We start from the raw sequence: 20,593 nt of genomic DNA on the forward strand, positions 1-20,593 counted from the left end.
GTAAGTGCTTCTGATTGGACTCCAGTGAGAGGCCCAGAAGGAAGCGGAGGAACAGGTCCAGGTTTCCTGTCTCACTTTGTAAGGCTTTATCCACAGCACTCTTGAAGACTGTAACTTCAGGCTTGTCTCTTGACAGCGCAAAAAAGTAGCTGAACATTGATTGAGGTTTGGCCATTAGATTCTCATTGTTGTTGATGAATGAGAGGAACACATATACAGCAGCCAGAAACTCCTGAATGCTCAGATGCACGAAGCAGTACACCTTGTCCTGGTACAGCCCACATTCCTCTTTAAAGAGCTGTGTGCACAATCCTGAGTACACTGAGGCTTCATTGACATCAATGCCAGCCTCTTTCAGGTCTTCTTCATAGAAAATCAGATTGCCATTCATAAGCTGTTGAAAAGCCAGTTTTCCCAGTGACAGAATGCTCTCTTTATTCCAGTGTGGAACTGTCTCTTCTTTCCCAAGATACTTTTCATTCTTCTGTTCGGTATGAAACACCACAAGGTGTGTGTACATCTCAGTCAGAGTCTTGGGCATCTCTTCTCTCTTATGTTTCAGCATGTGTTCAAGGACTATTGCAGAAATCCAACAGAAGACTGGAATGTGGCACATGATGTGGAGGCTCCTTGATGTCTTTATGTGTGAGATGATTCTGCTGGCCAGGTCCTCATCACTGAATCTCTTCCTGAAGTACTCCTCCTTCTGTGGGTCATTGAACCCTCGTACCTCTGTCACAAGGTCAACACACCCTGAAGGGATCTTATTGGCTGCTGCAGGTCGGGTAGTTATCCAGAGGAGAGCAGAGGGAAGCAGATTTCCCTTGATGAGATTTGTCAGCAGAACATCCACTGAGGTTGACTCTGTGACGTCACAGCAGATCTTGTTCTTCTGGAAGTCTAGGGGCAGTCGGCACTCATCCAGACCATCAAAGATGAACAGAACTTTGTACTTGTCGTAGTTGGATATTATTGATTCTTTGGTTTCCATTGAGAAGTGACTGAGAAGTTCAATCAATGTGTGTTTTTCCCCGTTCATCAAATTCAGCTCCCGAAAAGGGAATGAAAATACAAATTGGACATCCTGATTTGCTTTTCCTTCAGCCCAGTCCAGAATGAACTTCTGCACAGAGACTGTTTTTCCGATGCCAGCGACTCCCTTTGTCAGCACAGTTCTGATACGTTTGTCTTGTCCAGTTAAGGGTTTGAAGATGTCGTTACATTTGATTGCAGTCTCTGGTCTTGCTTGTTTCCTGGTTGTTGTCTCAATCTGTCTCAGCTCATGTTCATTATTGACCTCTCCTGTTCCACCCTCTGTGATGTAGAGCTCTGTGTAGATCTTATTGAGAAGTGTTGGGTTTCCTTGTTTAGCGATCCCCTCAAATACACATTGAAACTTCTTCTTTAGATTAGATTTGAGTTCACGTTGGCAAATCACAGCAAGCTCATCTGAATGAAGAACTAACACAGATTATATTAATATTAAGTCTGTTTTAAAGCCTACAGTATTGTAAGGATGTTTTCTAAAGTTTACTCTCTTAACTGTTTTCATAATGCATTACAGACTGGTGTGACTGATTTATATCATTATTGATGGTATTATTAATGTTGAAAACTAGGCCAAAACATTGCCCCAGATAGGCCTACATCTTATTTCAGACAGCCTCCAGTAGCCTGGGCAACATGTAGGCAAGATGTAAGCTGAATGATTTAGCAGCTTGCTTAGTTCAAATTGACAGATTCATTTATTTAACATGAACAGCAAGGCGATGTTGAGGTAGGAAGTGCTTCTGTTACCAAGTAACCTGCTGGAATAGGCTACTGAGAATGGGGTCGTTATTTCAATCAATGAATCAAATATTAATAATATGATAATGAACTGATTAGGACAATGCTTGTCAACAACAGCCAGGTAATATTTTTTTAAATCTGTTGCCCCTGCTGCTACTTGATGAGGTCACTAGGTGTAGTATTAAGGCTGCTACAATATCATTGAGTTACACAGCTACTTTAGCTGTACTTTAGCTACAGCTTTTAAATGTTCTAAAACAGCATTCAACATGAGGCAGACAGCTCTTACTTTTCTCCAGTGTGTCAGCAAGCTCCTTCTGGTTCATTTTCCTCAGGACGAGCAGTGTGATCTTCAGAGCCCCCTCTCTGGCACTGCTCTCCTGCTTCTCATCTTCAGCATCCACCACTTCCTTATCCTGCTTCTGACTCTCAAAGCCTTCTGGGAGTTCTGGACTAAGAATCCTCTTGAACCTCTTCAGCTCGTTCTTCACAAATGTCATAATATTCTCTTCAAGCAACTGAAATAAATCAAGTAAATAAGTTAAGCAAGAGACTAAATGCTTTCAAATTAACACATGAATGAATGATTGACAGATCAACTTTACTTGAGGTAAACAAAAACAAATGTACATAACAGGACCACATACACTGAATATGGAGGCCAGGTCTGTTTGATGACTCTGGGAAGACTGACCACTGAGAATATCTGACTCTGATCTCTCCTGTTGGTTTCTGTGGACAAAACATCAGATTACATTTCCTCATCCAGGGAGTACACACACACACACACACACACACACACACACACACACACACACACACACACACACACACACACACACACACACACACACACACACACACACACACACACACACAGGGAGGGAATGTAGTGTTTGTTTAATATTGTTTCAGGACTATGAAAATGGAAAAAAGGGTTAGCCTATGGATTATGAAAACAACAAAAAGAAATGGGAAAATGGGAGAGGAGAAATGACTAGAGACAGTGTTGTTTAACTCACTGAACATGACCCATGAGTTCTTCTTACCTTTGTTCAGTAGAAAAGTCTCCCTCTCTAAACGCTATAGGAAGATTCATAGACCGGTCACTATTCATGGACACACAGCTGGGTACAGGGGAGGCTGGTCTCTCCTGCTTGATTGGACTTCAACACAACAGAGACAAACATTACGTCTCTCATCTACTCTGAGCTCAGATGGGGAAACAAGAGTTTCATTCCAAAACGCTATATATCCATTTTCAGAAATGTTGGTCAATTTGCTTTTATTGTTTAAAGAAATTCTGAAAGAGATTGGTGTGTTTTTTCACTATCTAATCATGGCATGGCATGATTTTGTTTAAAATCTATCACTTGATGGTTTCATTTCAGAGAGACAAATAATCATGTTTTTTTGCACAATGCTATATCTGCCTCACTCTCAGAGAAATAATTAGTACTGCTAGGTTTACACAGTAATAATATATACCTGCCTCACTCTCAGAGAAATAAGTAGTACTGCTAGGTTTTACACAGTAATAATATATCTGCCTCACTCTCAGAGAAATAAGTGCCTCACTCTCAGAGAAATAAGTAGTACTGCTAAGTTTTACATAGTGAAATGTGACCGATCAGCTCAATTTTATGTAGCAAAATTTGAAATTTGTGTTTTTTACATTGGATAAAAGTAGAGACTCAGCTAGAAAAAGGTATATCATACACCACAGTTGAGGAACAATGGGAAAGTAATTCTGCTTTGAAAGATGATAAACTTGTAACCTCTCTTTGAGAAAATGGCCTTTGAAAGTTTTGGTACACCTACTGAAGAGCTCTTCTTTATCTACAGTGGTGTTACTTTGGCAGATAATGTCACCCATCTAAATAAATAGATATATATATATATATATATATATATATATATATATATATATATATATATATATATATATATATATATAGTTAACTAAATGTATGGTGTTTTTGGTTTATGTCAGTTTCATTGTTTGTTATGCTATAAATGGTTATGTTATGGTTGTAAGTGGTAGAATGAACTAGAAAATGTCATATTTTTAAATTCTGAGTAATTACTACTTTAGTATGGATATACACTTTATTCAGTACTACTGCAGTTACTAAATAATTCCAATAGATGGAAGCGTAAGACCACAAATGAAATTTCAGAAGATCAGTTTAGTTTTCTCCCTGGATACACCACCACTCCCCCTCACAGGAAAACTCCTGCACACGCTTTTTACTGTCCTTTTCCACACTGTTAACGCAAGATGAATGACTGAAAAAGAATTTAACAGATTACTGTGAAGTAATATAATAATCTTGAAAAAGAGGACAGTTACATGCGTTTTGTTTAGATCGTACACTTTTTTCTGACCAGAAAATGTTTAATGCTTGATGGCTATGTGCCAGCCATCTCGTCTTCGACTGTGGGTCACAACAACGTGTACTCAGGTGAACAGTGTGCGCGCTCATCAAGTAGCCGTAACCTTGTTAATAATAAGTTACCTGAGGTAAACCTACAGGGTTAACGCTCACCAAGTAGCCGTAACCTTGGTAATAATAAGTTACCTGAGGTAAACCTACAGGGTTAACGCTCACCAAGTAGCCGTAACCTTGGTAATAATAAGTTACCTGAGGTAAACCTACAGGGTTAACGCTCACCAAGTAGCCGTAACCTTGGTAATAATAAGTTACCTGAGGTAAACCTACAGGGTTAACGCTCACCAAGTATCCGTAACCTTGGTAATAATAAGTTACCTGAGGTAAACCTACAGGGTTAACGCTCACCAAGTAGCCCTAACCTTGTTAATAATAAGTTACCTGAGGTAAACCTACAGGGTTAGCGCTCACCAAGTAGCAGTAACCTTGTTAATAATAAGTTACCTGAGGTAAACCTACAGGGTTAACGCAGGCAGGTCTCATTGATAACAATAGTGAAGCTGGCATTGTGACGCAGAACAATGGGCTGGGAATAGAACGTTCTGAAGGCGAGTCGGTGTCACGGAGCTCAATAGAACTAATAGGAGCTGGTAGGGTGAAAAATGACCAAACATAAGAGATTGAGGCGCCCCGAAAATAATATTCAAAAAGTTCAGTCCTTGGACACAGCGGGGTTAATCACTAAAGTTACCGTTTATCTAGTGAAGAGAGGAGAACCGGACAGAGGGAGCGTAGGAAGCCAGCATCCGTCAACGAGAGAGGGAGAAGCCCTCCACGGTATTTAACAGGTGGAAGAAACAACCCGGGAGCTCCATCGGTCCACAAGAAATGCAGGCAGCCGGTGATGATGTAGTGGTAGCTAGGATAACTAGGATGCTGCTGGTAGAGTAGCTAGCTTAGCTAGCTGTACCGACTAGCTTGGCTAACTAGCAGGTCGTTCGTCTGTCCCTCGAGGATGATGACGAATCCGGTGAACCACAAGATGAAACAAGGATAGTGAGTGAAAAGGATCTGGCTACACTCATACTGTCCCTGACCAAAAAGCAAATTGAACAATAAACTTCGGTGTCTCAACACTGTAACGAACTCCGTCGTTATTCCCCAACATCACCTCAGTCCACTTTGCGCGTAACTGGACAATATGCTTGGCGCCAAACCGTACTTGGACGCGGGCAGTTCTGTACGTGGACGCGGACAGTTCTGTACGGGGACGCGGACAGTTCCAGAACGCGGACATGAGCAGAGCAACACAATAAACTAAACCAAGTCTTTACAGTGGCTTACATTAGTAATATTATTTTATTTATTTTTTATATGTAAAACAAACATTCAAAGTTTTTTTTATAATAATATTTTGAGATCTGGGCCCATATCCACAAAGTATCTCAGAGTAGAAAATTGGTCGTATAAGTGCTGAGAATTAAGACATTTTACTCTTATGGGTATAAATGAATGCATAGCATTTTGTCTTCGGTTTGGCATATTAACTCATGCTTATTTCTGAAGATAAACTCAGGTTTTCGCCCAGCGGCTAAGGAGTTGGAGCTGTGGCAGGAGTTGGACCTATGGCAGAAAGGTGGCAGTGTCACGCCCTGGCTCTGGGGACGCTGTTATGTTGAGCCAGGGTGTGTAGATCAATGTGTTTTGTGTCTATGGGTGCTATTTCTATGTTGGCCAGAGTGGCTCCCAATCAGAGGCAACGAGTGTCAGGTGTTGCTGGCTGTCTCTGATTGGGAGCCATATTTATACAGTCGGTTTTTCATTCGTGTTTGTGGGATTTTGTTTCTAGTCTGTTTATGGTAGACCGTGAACTGTCACGTATCGTTTGTTGTTTTGATCGTGTCTCGTAATAAAGAGTATGTTTGCCTGCAACGCTGCGCCTTGGTCCTCATCTGTTCTAGACGATCGTGACAGGCAGGTTCGAATCACGGGCCGGGCGCTGGAAAAAACGGGCGGGCTTGATCAGACCACTGGAGGGCTGCTGGGTTCACATCCTCAAAACATTCACCTTTCGTTGATCAGAACTCTAGAGGGTCTTCTTCACTGAACCCCAAAATATATCTAACTTTTAGTGGTTCCATATATTAAGGAAGTGATAGAAGCCTTTTTGGTTCTATAAGGAACCTTCTTTTCTAAGTGTATAATAAACACATTTTTCTTTTGATTATTTAATTACCTACATCATGTTATTTCAAGTTATCCCTTTGGAGCGCAACATCACGTTGTTAAAAAATAATCCTAAATTGGCCATGGCTATAAATTGGGCAATTGAAGGCATCTAGGGCGAAATATGTGTTCGATGAAAATGAACATTGTATGCAAAGTTGTAGGCAACATTATTGACAAGGGACCCTGATGCCTACAATACCAAAGCTATTTAGAGTTGTTAAACGGGTGTGAAGAGTGTGTTGGTATAATGGTAATATTGTCAAAATTCTGCTTGTAACAACCATCAGAATTGGTTAAAAAAAAAATGCATTCCATTATATTAGGCAATAATGAAGAGTAGGCAAAGTGGTTGTGTCGTATTCAAATTCTATCAAATGTCTTCCATTGCAACGAGTCCAGTCAGGGTGCTGCAGAACCCCTGCAGTACCTCCACTGACCCCGGATTGAGAACTCCTGATTTAGCAGATGCTCTTATCCAGAGCGATTTACAGTAAGTGCATTCATCTTAAAATAGCTATTTATTTTGTAAATAAAATTAATACATTCTTCATAAAATTGTCATCTCACCTCTTAGCTTTGGTGTCATGTTCCCCAGAGAGACTCATTTTAGAGGCAGGGCCCCCCTCTTCTCTCTCCCCAGAGAGACTCATTTTAGACCACTGACCCCTAAACAGAGATGCAGCATGTTGGTTGTGGTGAACACAGTGACAACTCATTCTAGAATGTCCATTGTTCTCTTTTACTCATGATCTCTTAGAAATAAAACATTTACTAACATACATATCGAAACAGTCAGGCTATTTAATGCAATCACATGAACATCAGGTTGTGACATCTCTTCTCCATGGTAACTGTCAATAATAATAATAAGTCACTGTTTGTTAAGGTAGTTATAGACAGTGCAGCAACACAAGGCCATGTCTCACACGTATTTGTATTCATTAAAAGTCGGCCATTTGTTGTCTTTGAATCTGAGAATGTAGACAGAAGGGCTAAAACGGGCATGATTGATCTGAGGGGAAATCATTGATACATTCAGAAAGTTTTTTTGCAACAAGTAATAGATTATGTTATGTAAAGTAGGCTAGGTTATAATGTAAACTCAGCAAAAAAAGAAACATCCCTTTTTCAGGACCCTGTCTTTCAAAGATCATTCGTAAAAATCCAAATAACTTCACAGATCTTCATTGTAAAGGGTTTAAACACTGTTTCCCATGCTTGTTCAATGAACCATAAATAATTAATGAACATGCACCTGTGGAACGGTCGTTAAGACACTAACAGCTTACAGACGGTAGGCAATTAAGGTCACTGTTATGAAAACTTAGGACACTAAAGAGGCCTTTCAACTGACTCTGAAAAACACCAAAAGAAAGATGCCCAGGGTCCCTGCTCATCTGCGTGAACGTGCCTTAGGCATGCTGCAAGTAGGCATGAGGACTGCAGATGTGGCCAAGGCAATAAATTGTAATGTCCATACTGTGAGACGACTAAAACAGTGCTACAGGGAGACAGGACGGACAGCTAATCATCCTCGCAGTGGCGTGTAACAACACCTGCACAGGATCGGTACAACAACAACTGCCCGAGTTACAACAGGAACGCACAATCCCTCCATTGGTGCTCAGACTGTCTGCAATAGGCTGAGAGAGGCTGGACTGAGGGCTTGTAGGCCTGTTGTAAGGCAGGTCCTCACCAGACATCACCGGCAACAACGTCACATTTGGGCACAAACCCACCGTCGCTGGACCAGACAGGACTGGCAAAAAGTGCTCTTTACTGACGAATCGCGGTTTTGTCTCACAAGGGGTGATGGTCGGATTCGCGTTTATCGTAGAAGGAATGAGCGTTACACCAAGGCCTTTACTCTGGATCGGGATCGATTTGGAGGTGGAGGGTCCGTCATGGTCTGGGGCGGTGTGTCACAGCATCATTGGACTGAGCTTGTTGTCATTGCAGGCAATCTCAACGCTGTGCGTTACAGGGAAGACATACTCCTCCCTCATGTGGTACCCTTCCTGCAGGCTCATCCTGACATTACCCTCCAGCATGACAATGCCACCAGCCATACTGCTCGTTCTGTACGTGATTTCCTGCAAGACAGGAATGTCAGTGTTCTGCCATGGCCAGCGGAGAGCCCGGATCTCAATCCCATTGAGCACATCTGGGACCTGTTGGATCGGAGGGTGAGGGCTAGGGCCATTCCCCCAGAAATGTCTGGGAACTTGCAGGTGCCTTGGTGGAAGCATAGGATAACATTACACAGCAAGAACTGGCAAATCTGGTGCAGTCCATGAGGAGGAGATGCACTGCAGTACTTAATGCAGCTGGTGGCAACACCAGATACTGACTGTTACTTTTGATTTTGACTCCCCCCTTTGTTCAGGGACACATTATTCAATTTCTGTTAGTCACATGTCTGTGGAACTTGTTCAGTTTATGTCTCAGTTGTTGAATCTTGTTATGTTCATTCAAATATTTAAATATTTAGGGTACCAGGTAGTTGAGGTAATAACTAGACTATATACAAGGAGTACCAGTACTGAGTCAATGTCAAATCAAATCAAATCAAATTTTATTGGTCACATGCGCCGAATACAACAGGTGCAGACATTACAGTGAAATGCTTACTTACAGCCCTTAACCAACAGTGCATTTATTTTAAACAAAAAAGTAAGAATAAAACAACAACAAAAAAAACAAAAAAAGTGTTGAGAAAAAAAGAGCAGAAGTAAAATAAAGTGACAGTAGGGAGGCTATATATACAGGGGGGGTACCGTTGCAGAGTCAATGTGCGGGGGGCACCGGCTAGTTGAGGTAGTTGAGGTAATATGTACATGTGGGTAGAGTTAAAGTGACTATGCATAAATACTTAACAGAGTAGCAGCAGCGTAAAAGGATGGGGTGGGGGGGCAGTGCAAATAGTCCGGGTAGCCATGATTAGCTGTTCAGGAGTCTTATGGCTTGGGGGTAGAAGCTGTTGAGAAGTCTTTTGGACCTAGACTTGGCACTCCGGTACCGCTTGCCGTGCGGTAGCAGAGAGAACAGTCTATGACTAGGGTGGCTGGAGTCTTTGACAATTTTGAGGGCCTTCCTCTGACACCGCCTGGTATAGAGGTCCTGGATGGCAGGAAGCTTTGCCCCATTGATGTACTGGGCCGTACGCACTACCCTCTGTAGTGCCTTGCGGTCGGAGGCCAAGCAGTTGCCATACCAGGCGGTGATGCAACCAGTCAGGATGCTCTCGATGGCGCAGCTGTAGAATTTTTTTGAGGATCTGAGGACCCATGCCAAATCTTTTTAGTCTCCTGAGGGGGAATAGGCTTTGTCGTGCCCTCTTCACGACTGTCTTGGTGTGTTTGGACCATGATAGTTCGTTGGTGATGTGGACACCAAGGAACTTGAAGCTCTCAACCTGTTCCACTACAGCCCCGTCGATGAGAATGGGGGGCGTGCTCAGTCCTCTTTTTTTTTCCTGTAGTCCACAATCATCTCCTTTGTCTTGGTCACGTTGAGGGAGAGGTTGTTGTCCTGGCACCACACGGCCAGATCTCTGACCTCCTCCCTATAGGCTGTCTCATCGTTGTCGGTGATCAGGCCTACCACTGTTGTGTCGTCGGCAAACTTAATGATGGTGTTGGAGTCGTGCCTGGCCATGCAGTCATGGGTGAACAGAGAGTACAGGAGGGGACTGAGCACGCACCCCTGAGGCCCCCGTGTTGAGGATCAGTGTGGCAGATGTGTTGTTACCTACCCTTACCACCTGGGGGCGGCCCGTCAGGAAGTCCAGGATCCAGTTGCAGAGGGAGGTGTTTAGTCCCAGGATCCTTAGCTTAGTGATGAGCTTAGAGGGCACTATGGCGTTGAATGCTGAGCTGTAGTCAATGAATAGCATTGTCACGTAGGTGTTCCTCTTGTCCAGGTGGGAAAGGGCAGTGTGGAGTGCGATAGAGATTGCATCATCTGTGGATCTGTTGGGGCGGTATGCAAATTGGAGTGGGTCTAGGGTTTCTGGGATAATGCTGTTGATGTGAGCCATGACCAGTCTTTCAAAGCACTTCATGGCTACAGACGTCAGTGCTACGGGTCGGTAGTCATTTAGGCAGGTTATCTTAGAGTCCTTGGGCACGGGGACTATGGTGGTCTGCTTGAAACATGTTGGTATTACAGACTCAGTCAGGGACATGTTGAAAATGTCAGTGAAGACACTTGCCAGTTGGTCAGCACATGCTCGGAGTATGCGTCCTGGTAATCCGTCTGGCCCTGCGGCCTTGTGAATGTTGACCTGCTTAAAAGTCTTACTCACATCGGCTACGGAGAGCGTGATCACATAGTCATCCGGAACAGCTGGTGCTCTCATGCATGCTTCAGTGTTGCTTGCCTCGAAGCGAGCATTGAAGTGGTTTAGCTCGTCTGGTAGGCTTGTGTCACTGGGCAGCTCGCGGCTGTGCTTCCCTTTGTAGTCTGTAATAGTTTTCAAGCCCTGCCACATCCGACGAGCGTCAGAGCCAGTGTAGTATGATTCAATCTTAGACCTGTATTGACTCTTTGCCTGTTTGATGGTTCGTCGGAGGTCATAGCGGGATTTCTTATAAGCGTCCGGGTTAGTGTCCCGTTCCTTGAAAGCGGCAGCTCTACCCTTTAGCTCAGTGCGGATGTTTCCTGTAATCCATGGCTTCTGGTTGGGGTATGTACGTACGGTCACTGTGGGGGACGACATCATCGATGCACTTATTGATGAAGCCAGTGACTGATGTGGTGTACTCCTCAATGCTGTCTGAAGAATCCCCGGAACATGTTCCAGTCTGTGCTAGCAAAACAGTCCTGTAGCTTAGCATCTGCGTCATCTGACCACTTTTTTATTAACCGAGTCACTGGTGCTTCCTGCTTTAGTTTTTGCTTATAAGCAGGAATCAGGAGGATAGAGTTATGGTCAGATTTGCCAAATGGAGGGCGAGGGAGAGCTTTGTATGCGTCTCTGTGTGTGGAGTAAAGGTGGTCTAGAGATTTTTTCCCTCTGGTTGCACATTTAACATGCTGGTAGAAATTAGGTAGAACGGATTTAAGTTTCCCTGCATTAAAGTCGCCGGCCACTAGGAGCGCTGCATCTGGAAGAGTGTTTTCCTGTTGATTAATGGCCTTGTACAACTCATTCAGTGCAATCTTAATGCCAGCATTGGTTTGTGGTGGTAAATAGACAGCTATGAAAAATATAGATGAAAACTCTCTTGGTAAATAGTGTGGTCTACAGCTTATCATAAGATACTCTACCTCAGGCGAGCAAAACCTCGAGACTTCCTTAGTATTTGATTTTGTGCACCAGCTGTTGTTTACAAATATACACAGACCGCCACCCCTTGTCTTACCGGAGTTCGCCGTTCTGTCCTGCCGATGTAGCGTATAGCCTGCTAGCTGAATGTTATCATTGTTGTCGTTCAGCCACGACTCCGTGAAACATAAGATATTACAGTTTTTAATGTCCCGTTGGTAGGATAACCGTAATCTTAAATCGTCCATTTTATTTTCAAAAGATTGAACATTGGCTAATAGGATTGATGGAAGAGGCAGTTTACTCGCTCGCCGTCGGATCCTTACAAGGCACCCTGATCTGCGTCCGCGATATCTCCGTCTCTTCCTCACGCGAATGACGGGGATTTGGGCCTTGTCGGGTGTCTGTATGATATCCTTCGCGGCCGCCTCGTTGAAGAAAAAATCTTCGTCCAATACGAGGTGAGTAATCGCTGTCCTGATATCCAGAAGCTCTTTTTGGTTATAAGAGACGATGGCAGAAACATTATGTACAAAATAAATTACAAATAACGCGGAAAAACACACATAATAGTACAATTGGTTAGAGGGCTGTAAAACTGCAGCCATCTTCTCCGGCGCTGTTGTTTGACTACTAGACTATATAAAGGAGTACCAGTACTGAGTCAATGTGCAGGGGTACCAGGTAGTTGAGGTAATAACTAGACTATATACAAGGAGTACCAGTACTGAGTCAATGTGCAGGGGTACCAGGTAGTTAAGGTAATAACTAGACTATATACAAGGAGTACCAGTACTGAGTCAACGTGCAGGGGTACCAGGTAGTTGAGGTAATAACTAGACTATATACAAGGAGTACCAGTACTGAGTCAATGTCCAGGGGTACCAGGTAGTTGAGGTAATAACTAGACTATATACAAGGAGTACCAGTACTGAGTCAATGTGCAGGGGTACCAGGTAGTTGAGGTAATAACTAGACTATATACAAGGAGTACCAGTACTGAGTCAATGTGCAGGGGTACCAGGTAGTTGAGGTAATAACTAGACTATATACAAGGAGTACCAGTACTGAGTCAATGTGCAGGGGTACCAGGTAGTTGAGGTAATAACTAGACTATATACAAGGAGTACCAGTACTGAGTCAATGTCCAGGGGTACCAGGTAGTTGAGGTAATAACTAGACTATATACAAGGAGTACCAGTACTGAGTCAATGTGCAGGGGTACCAGGTAGTTGAGGTAATAACTAGACTATATACAAGGAGTACCAGTACTGAGTCAATGTGCAGGGGTACCAGGTAGTTGAGGTAATAACTAGACTATATACAAGGAGTACCAGTACTGAGTCAATGTGCAGGGGTACCAGGTAGTTGAGGTAATAACTAGACTATATACAAGGAGTACCAGTACTGAGTCAATGTGCAGGGGTACCAGGTAGTTGAGGTAATAACTAAACTATATACAAGGAGTACCAGTACTGAGTCAATGTACAGGGGTACCAGGTAGTTGAGGTAATAACTAGACTATATACAAGGAGTACCAGTACTGAGTCAATGTCCAGGGGTACCAGGTAGTTGAGGTAATATGTACATGTAGGTAGGGGTAAAAGTGACTAGGAAATCAGGATAGAGATTACATCTCCTCATCCAGGGAGTGCACACACACACACACACACACACACACACACACACACACACAGGGAATGTTGTGTTAGTTTAATATTGTTTCAGGACTATGAAAATGGAAAAAAGGTTTAGCCTATGGATTATGAAAACAACAAAACGAAATGGTAAAATGGGAGAGGAGAAATGACTAGAGACAGTGTTGTTTAACTCACTGACCATGACCCATGAGTTCTTCTTACCTTTGTTCACTAGAAAAGTCTCCCTCTCTGAACTGTATAGGACGATACATAGACCGGTCACTCTTCATGGACACACAGCTGGGTCCAGGGGAGGCTGGTCTCTCCTGCTTGATTGGGCTTCAACACAACAGAGACAAACATTACATCTCTCATCTACTTGGTACACCTACTGGAGAGCTCTTCTTTATCTACAGTGGTGTTACTTTGGCAGATAATGTCACCCATCTAAATAAATAGTATATATATAAATAAATAAAATATATATATATATATATATATATATATATATATATATATATATATATATATATATATATATAGTTAACTAAATGTATGGTGTTTTTGGTTTATGTCAGTTTCATTGTTTGTCATGCTATAAATGGTTATTTTATGGTTGTAAGTGGTACAATGAGATAGAAAATGTCATATTTTGTAATTCTGAGCAATTACTACTTTGGTAAGGATATACACTTTATTCAGTACTACTGCAGTTACTAAATAATTCCAATAGATGGCATCATAAGACCATGAATGACATTTCAGAAGGTTAGTTTAGTTTTCTCCCTGGATACACCACCACTCCCCCTCACAGGAAAACTCCTGCACACGCTTTTTACTGTCCCTTTCCACACTGCTAACGCAAGAGGAACGACTGAAAAAGCATTTAACAGATTACTGTGAAGTAATATAATGATGATTCATGTTTATTATTACCTGTTTTTATGCTCATGTTTTGAAATTATACTTCATTACTATAACGATGATCAATAAGCCTGAACATTAAGTTAGTCACCTCTCGTCGAGGAAAAACGTATTTTCCTAGTACATTCATTGTCAGATTCATCAACCAGCAGCGAGCACTCTGCCTTCTAGCACAAGCGACGGGCATGTTGAGGTACATTTGCTAACCGGGAGGGTTGCATGATGTAATTTATTGGCGGGCTGGAAGACGCACTCTTGTCTTATCTATTCCGAGGTTGTTTAATCGATATATTAGTTATTTTTAAATGCATGTATATTAGGGTTGAGGTTGGAGCATCTGACTAGTGATTATTTACCAGGGGTTCAACACCTGCTATAGTCACTATTTAATTGCTCTTCCAAAAGCAACACAGGCCTAATACGAGATATATAGCTAACTAAAGTAATGAGTGACCATCTTAGAAAATCATGGGACATATAGTATTTGGTTGCATGCTATTTTATGTCAATCATATTGCTGCTTGTAGCCTATAACTGATGCTTCGTGGTCTTATGCTGCCATCTATTGGAAATATTTAGCCAATCAAAGTGATTAATTCACGTACAGACATTGGTGAGGCAGCTGAGAATAAAGTGTATTTTTCTTGTTAATTCCTTAGATCAGTCTCAAACCTGCCCCACCTATCCCATGGCAATTGCTGGACTTTCATACAGAGGTTACTAGGTCACCCAGTTCAAGCCACATTTGAAAAATAAAACAAAAGTGTCTTATTTATCAAGTGTTCTGTCTTGCAATAATAAATATCATAAAATAACTAATAACAAAAAAATAGCAAAATGTTTGACAGGTTTTGATTAACAAAAAATGTAAAATGCTATTTAGTACTATAATTGTATTTACTAAGATAATATTATTACTAAAATAGTTTCTAAAAGTGTTCTAGGCTACACTACCCTAGAATTAGGGTTAAGGTTAAGGCTAAAATAGAATTAGGGTTAAGGGTTAAGGTTAAAATACGTTATACCTAGGGTTAGAGTTTCTGTATTGCACTTTGTGACATCTGCTGGTGTAAAAAGGGCTTTATAAATACTTTTGATTGATTGATTGTTAGGTTTACTGTTTTTAAGGCTAAAAACTGCATGGGTTTATAGCTCTCTTGCTCCTCCCTGTGGCCGTATGTGGGTACTACATAACTCATTCATGACACTTGCTAGGCTCATAATCTGAGGTAGGAACTGTGTCAGATCTACAAATCCATTAGCTAGACCACCCAATTAGACAACAATCACCCCATTATACCCATTTGGTTTGCAACTCAGTGAACCTGCGCAGCCTTCGCTCAATTTGATGCCTGAACAAAGGTTTCGATACATATCAAATTACCCAGCAGCCATTTAGAAACAACAAATCGTCAAAGAAAAATGGTTATTTCTTAATTTAAAAATGTATTCTGGCTGTTTAAATCGGCCACATCTTGAAAAAGAGGACAGGGACATGCGTTTTGTTTAGGTTGTACACCCTTTTCTGAAAACAAATATGGTTAACCATGACCAGAAACGGTTTAACGTTTGATGGATATCCGCCAGCCATCGCTTACATGTTCGGTGAACACAACGTGTACTCAGGGGAGCAGTAACCCTCTCACAGAGTATCAATAACCTTGATAATAATAAGTTACTTGAGGTAAGCCTACAGTGTTAACTATATACATGCTGTCCTTAATCAAAAAGCAAATTGAACAATAAACTCCGGCATCTCAACACTGAAACGAACTCTGTCGTTATTCCCCAAGATCACTTCAGCCCACTCTGCTCCTAACTGGACAATATCCTGGCGCCACACCGGACGTTGTGGACGACACCAGAACACAGTTCTGTACGGGGACGCGGGCAATTCCAGAACGCGGACATGAGCAGAGCAACACAATAAACCAAACCCAGTCTTTACAGTGGCTTACATTAGTAATATTATTTTATTTATTTTTTATATGTAAAACAAACATTCAAAGTTTTGAGATCTGGGCCCATATCCACAAAGTCTCAGAGTAAAAAATTGGTCTTGATGAGAATACATTTTACTCTTATGGGTATAAATTAAAGCTATGCATGAAGTCTCTAGTCCCACCTAGTCGGCAGATATTTAGGACACCTGATGAGCTGTCCTAACCAGTTAAGAGTTAACAACAGGTGTCTTGATAATATTATAGAATAATGCAGTGAGTCAGTGGTTCCTGCACCACATGTAATTGCTTTGGAGTAGTTCAAAATAATATTTTTATATTTCTATATGATCAATCCATAAATAATATAGACCTACATGCAACAATATGTCTTGTGCTTTTGGCAATGATTTCTGTATAATAATGATGTATAAGTGATACCATGTATGTCTGCATAGCATGTTGTCTTCATTTTGGCAGATCAACTCATGCTTATTTCTGAAGAGTAACTCAGGTTTTCGCCCAGCGGCTAAGGAGTTGGAGCTGTGGCAGGAGATGGACCTATGGCAGAAAGGTGGCTGGTTCGAATCCCGGGCCGGGCGCTGGAAAAACAGGCGGGCTTGATCTGATCACTGGAGGGCTGCTGGGTTCACATCCTCAAAACATTCACCTTTTGTTGATCAGAACTCTAGAGGTTCTTCTTCACTAAACCCAAAAATATATCTAACTTTTAGTGGTTCCATATATTAAGGAAGTGATAGAAGCCTTTTTGGTTCTATAAGGAACCTTCTTTTCTAAGTGTATAATAAACACGTTTTTCTTTTGATTATTTAATTACCTACATCATGTTTTTTCAAGTTATCCCTTTGGAGCGCAACATCACGTTGTTAAAAAATACTTCTAATTTGGGCATGGCTATAAAATGGCCAATTGAAGGCATCTAGGGCGAAATATGTGTTAGATGAAAATGAACATTGTATGCAACGTTGTAGGCAACATTATTGACAAGGGACCCTGATGCCTACGATGCCAAAGCTATTTAGAGTTGTTAAACGGGTGTGAAGAGTGTGTTGGTATAACGGTAATATTGTCAAAATTCTGCTTGTAACAACTATCAGAATTGGTTAAAAAAATATGCTTCCATTATATTAGGCAATAATGAAGAGTAGGCAAAGTGGTCGTGTCGTATTAAAATTCTATCAAATGTCTTCCATTGCAACGAGTCCAGTCAGGGTGCTGCAGAACCCCTGCAGTACCTCCACTGACCCCGGATTGAGAACTCCTGATTTAGCAGATGCTCTTATCCAGAGCGATTTACGATAGCTCTTGAGATAGCTATATATTTTAGAAATAAACTTAACAAATTCTTCATAAAATTGTTATCTCACCTCTTAGCTTTGGTGTCATGTTCCCCAGAGAGACGCATTTTAGAGGCAGGGCCCCCCTCCTCTCTCTCTCCAGAGAGACTCATTTTAGAGGCAGGGACCCCCTCCTCTCTCTCCCCAGAGAGACTCATTTTAGACCACTGACCCCTAAACAGAGATGCAGCATGTTGGTTGTGGTGAACACAGTGACAACTAATTATAGAATGTCCATTGTTCTCTTTTACTCATGATCTCTTAGAAATAAAACATTTACTAACAGACATATCGAAACAGTCAGGCTATTTAATGCAATCACATGAACATCTGGTTGTGACATCTCTTCTCCATGGTAACTGTCAATAATAATAATGAGTCACTGTTTGTTAAGGTAGTTATAGACAGTGCAGCAACACAAGGCCATGTCTCACACTTATTTGTATTCATTAAAAGTCGGCCATTTGTTGTCTTTCAATCTGAGAATGTAGACAGAAGGGCTAAAACGGGCATGATTGATCTGAGGGGAAATCATTGATACATTCAGAAAGTATTTTTGCAACAAGTAGGAGATTTATATTATGTAAAGTAGGCTAGGTTATAATATATAATAGCGGTTTGTTAGTGATATGCAGATGGATGTCTATACCTCAGCTATAGCCTACATATCCTAGATGACCAGCCTAAACCTGTTCAGATCAGTTCCCATAACGTTATAACAGTAACAGTAGCAGGAGCCTAGTCCTGATACAGATTGAGGTCTATACCTCAGCTATAGCCTACATATCCTAGATGACCAGCCTAAACCTGTTCAGATCAGTTCCCATAACGTTACAGGCCTACCAGTAGCAGGACAGAGCATGTACACTATATATATAAAAGTATGTGGACACCCCTTCAAATGAGTGGATTCGGCTATTTCAGTCACACTCGTTGCTGACAGGTGTATGAAATCGAGCACACAGCCATGCAATCTCCATAGACAAACATTGGCAGTAGAATGGCCTTACTGAAGAGCTCAGTGACTTTCAACGTGGCACCGTCATAGGATGCCACCTTTCCAACAAGTCATATTTCTGCCCTGCTAGAGCTGCCCCGGTCAACACTAAGTGCTGTTATTGTGAAGTGGAAACATCTAGGAGCAACAACTGCTCAACCGTGAAGTGGTAGGCCACACAAGCTCACAGAAATATTAACATCATTAAATGAACTGCATTGCCATGAACAGATCTGTGACTTTATGGTCATTTAAATGGGGTTGAATATCCATCCCATCAGATTGTGTAAAGGATTTTATGAGTTCTGAAAAATACTGACTTGGAAGCATCTCTCTGACCTCACCCTGCTGAAACACACCCAAGTAAAGACCACATAGCTACAGTTATATGCTTTTCTGTTTTTACCCACTTTTACAGCCAATGTGTGCACTGGCATCCATATGAATCAGTGGAAAATACAGACTAGTTAGCCATCTCCCAATAGATGGACCCCACGCAGAACTTTCAGCAATGCAGCATCTTCAGTAAGCGAGTATTCCAGACACTCTCTTCTTATGAACCAGTTGCTATTAAATGAAGGTTTTTGGACAGAAAACCTGCGGCTACGGTAGGATTCTAGGCTAATCTGGGCTGGCACCTCTGTTCCAAGATAGTCAGGAACAGTCGGAGGTGGAGGGGGCTGTGGAGCCATTATCCTGGCGGTGCTTGTGGAAGGGTGGGTAGGCTCTGCACACGGAGCTAACTGGAGCTCGGCAGCATCATCACTGTTGGGCTTGCCGGCGGCCTCGCTGGTTTGATGATGCTGCTGCTGCTCATCACTCTCCTTTGGCTTTGTTTGGCTACTTTTTGTACCATTGTCTGAAGAAGACTATTGTGGTGAAACGTCAGAGTACGTTTTTTGTTGTTGAAACTTTTAAATGAGCCACATGGATGCTAACTGGGGACTCAGCTAAAACTAGACAAATACACCTTTTTATTTTGGTATTTTGGGGACCAAATAAATGTATACCAACAGTGGACAATTCCCAGCAAAAGCATGGAGCTCCAACTCTCTAGTGGAGAATAGAGGGAGTATTCCCCTAGGAGAATCCAGAGTGGCTCACTGAAGAAAAACATATTGGAGAATAACAACAATCTCAATCTGAAGCTACAAAGAAAAAAGGGGAATTCCTCTGAAAATCAGGAACACCATTCTTCCTCCTGCCCCACCTATTGTCCCTGTATGAATATTAGTTGGCATCTAATTGGAGAACATACTGCTTTATAGATCCCAGCCTGACAAACAATTGTTTAGGCCTTACTTTGAGCACTTTGCACTGTGCCTCCATTGAGTCTCCATGTGTCAAGCAGTACAGAGAAACGCCCTCTAGATGACAGCAGAGGCCTGCTCTTGGATCTACCCTGTCTAACCACCAGTTTAGTGACCTTGTTCCATCAATATGTCCATACTACTTCACAACCGATTTAAGGTCTTGACCAGCAATGTCCCATTGGGCTCAACCAAGCCGAGAGTGAGGTTCTAGAAAGAGGACTGACTTTCATACCAACTCCTAAACAGGTGGACTGCAGGGAGCTCCGGAGGGATCTACACTTCCATCATAGAAGATTGAAGTTATTAGATCATTTTGATTATGAAACAGATTTTCCTCATATACTATTTCCAAACCCCTCACATTGGGAACCTCAGTTGGAGTCAGTGTCAGAAACTATACAGACTGTTATACGTAGGGATGTGGCTTCCTTTTCACAATTCAGAATCCGACCTGTATATCAGCTTAATCTTACAATACCTACTACCATACCCCGTTCAAAGGTAGTTAAATATTTTGTCTTGCCTATTCACCATCTGAATGGCACATATACACAATCCATGTCTCAATTGTCTCAAGGCTTAAAAATCCTTCATTAACCTCTCTCCTCCCCTTCATCTACACTGATTGAAGTTGATTTAACAAGTTACATAAATAAGAGATCATATCTTTCACCTGGATTCACCTTATCAATCTATGTCATGGAAAAAGCAGGTGTTCATAATGTTTTGTACACTCAGT

At 41.8% G+C, this 20,593-nt stretch overlaps 1 long non-coding RNA gene across 1 annotated transcript; it reads right to left on the reverse strand.

Moving 5' to 3' along the window:
- Nucleotides 1–2,487: 2,487 nt before the first annotated feature.
- Nucleotides 2,488–7,008, reverse strand: LOC123489823. Its single transcript, XR_006660679.1, has 3 exons — nt 6,981–7,008; nt 2,841–2,957; nt 2,488–2,523 (listed from the first exon to the last, which is right to left on the reverse strand). It is a non-coding gene; the product is annotated as an uncharacterized LOC123489823 (long non-coding RNA).
- Between the last annotated feature and the right edge of the window lie 13,585 nt (nt 7,009–20,593).

Source organism: Coregonus clupeaformis, unplaced genomic scaffold (assembly GCF_020615455.1).
Source record: "Coregonus clupeaformis isolate EN_2021a unplaced genomic scaffold, ASM2061545v1 scaf3359, whole genome shotgun sequence".
Taxonomy (NCBI): Eukaryota; Metazoa; Chordata; class Actinopteri; order Salmoniformes; family Salmonidae; genus Coregonus; species Coregonus clupeaformis.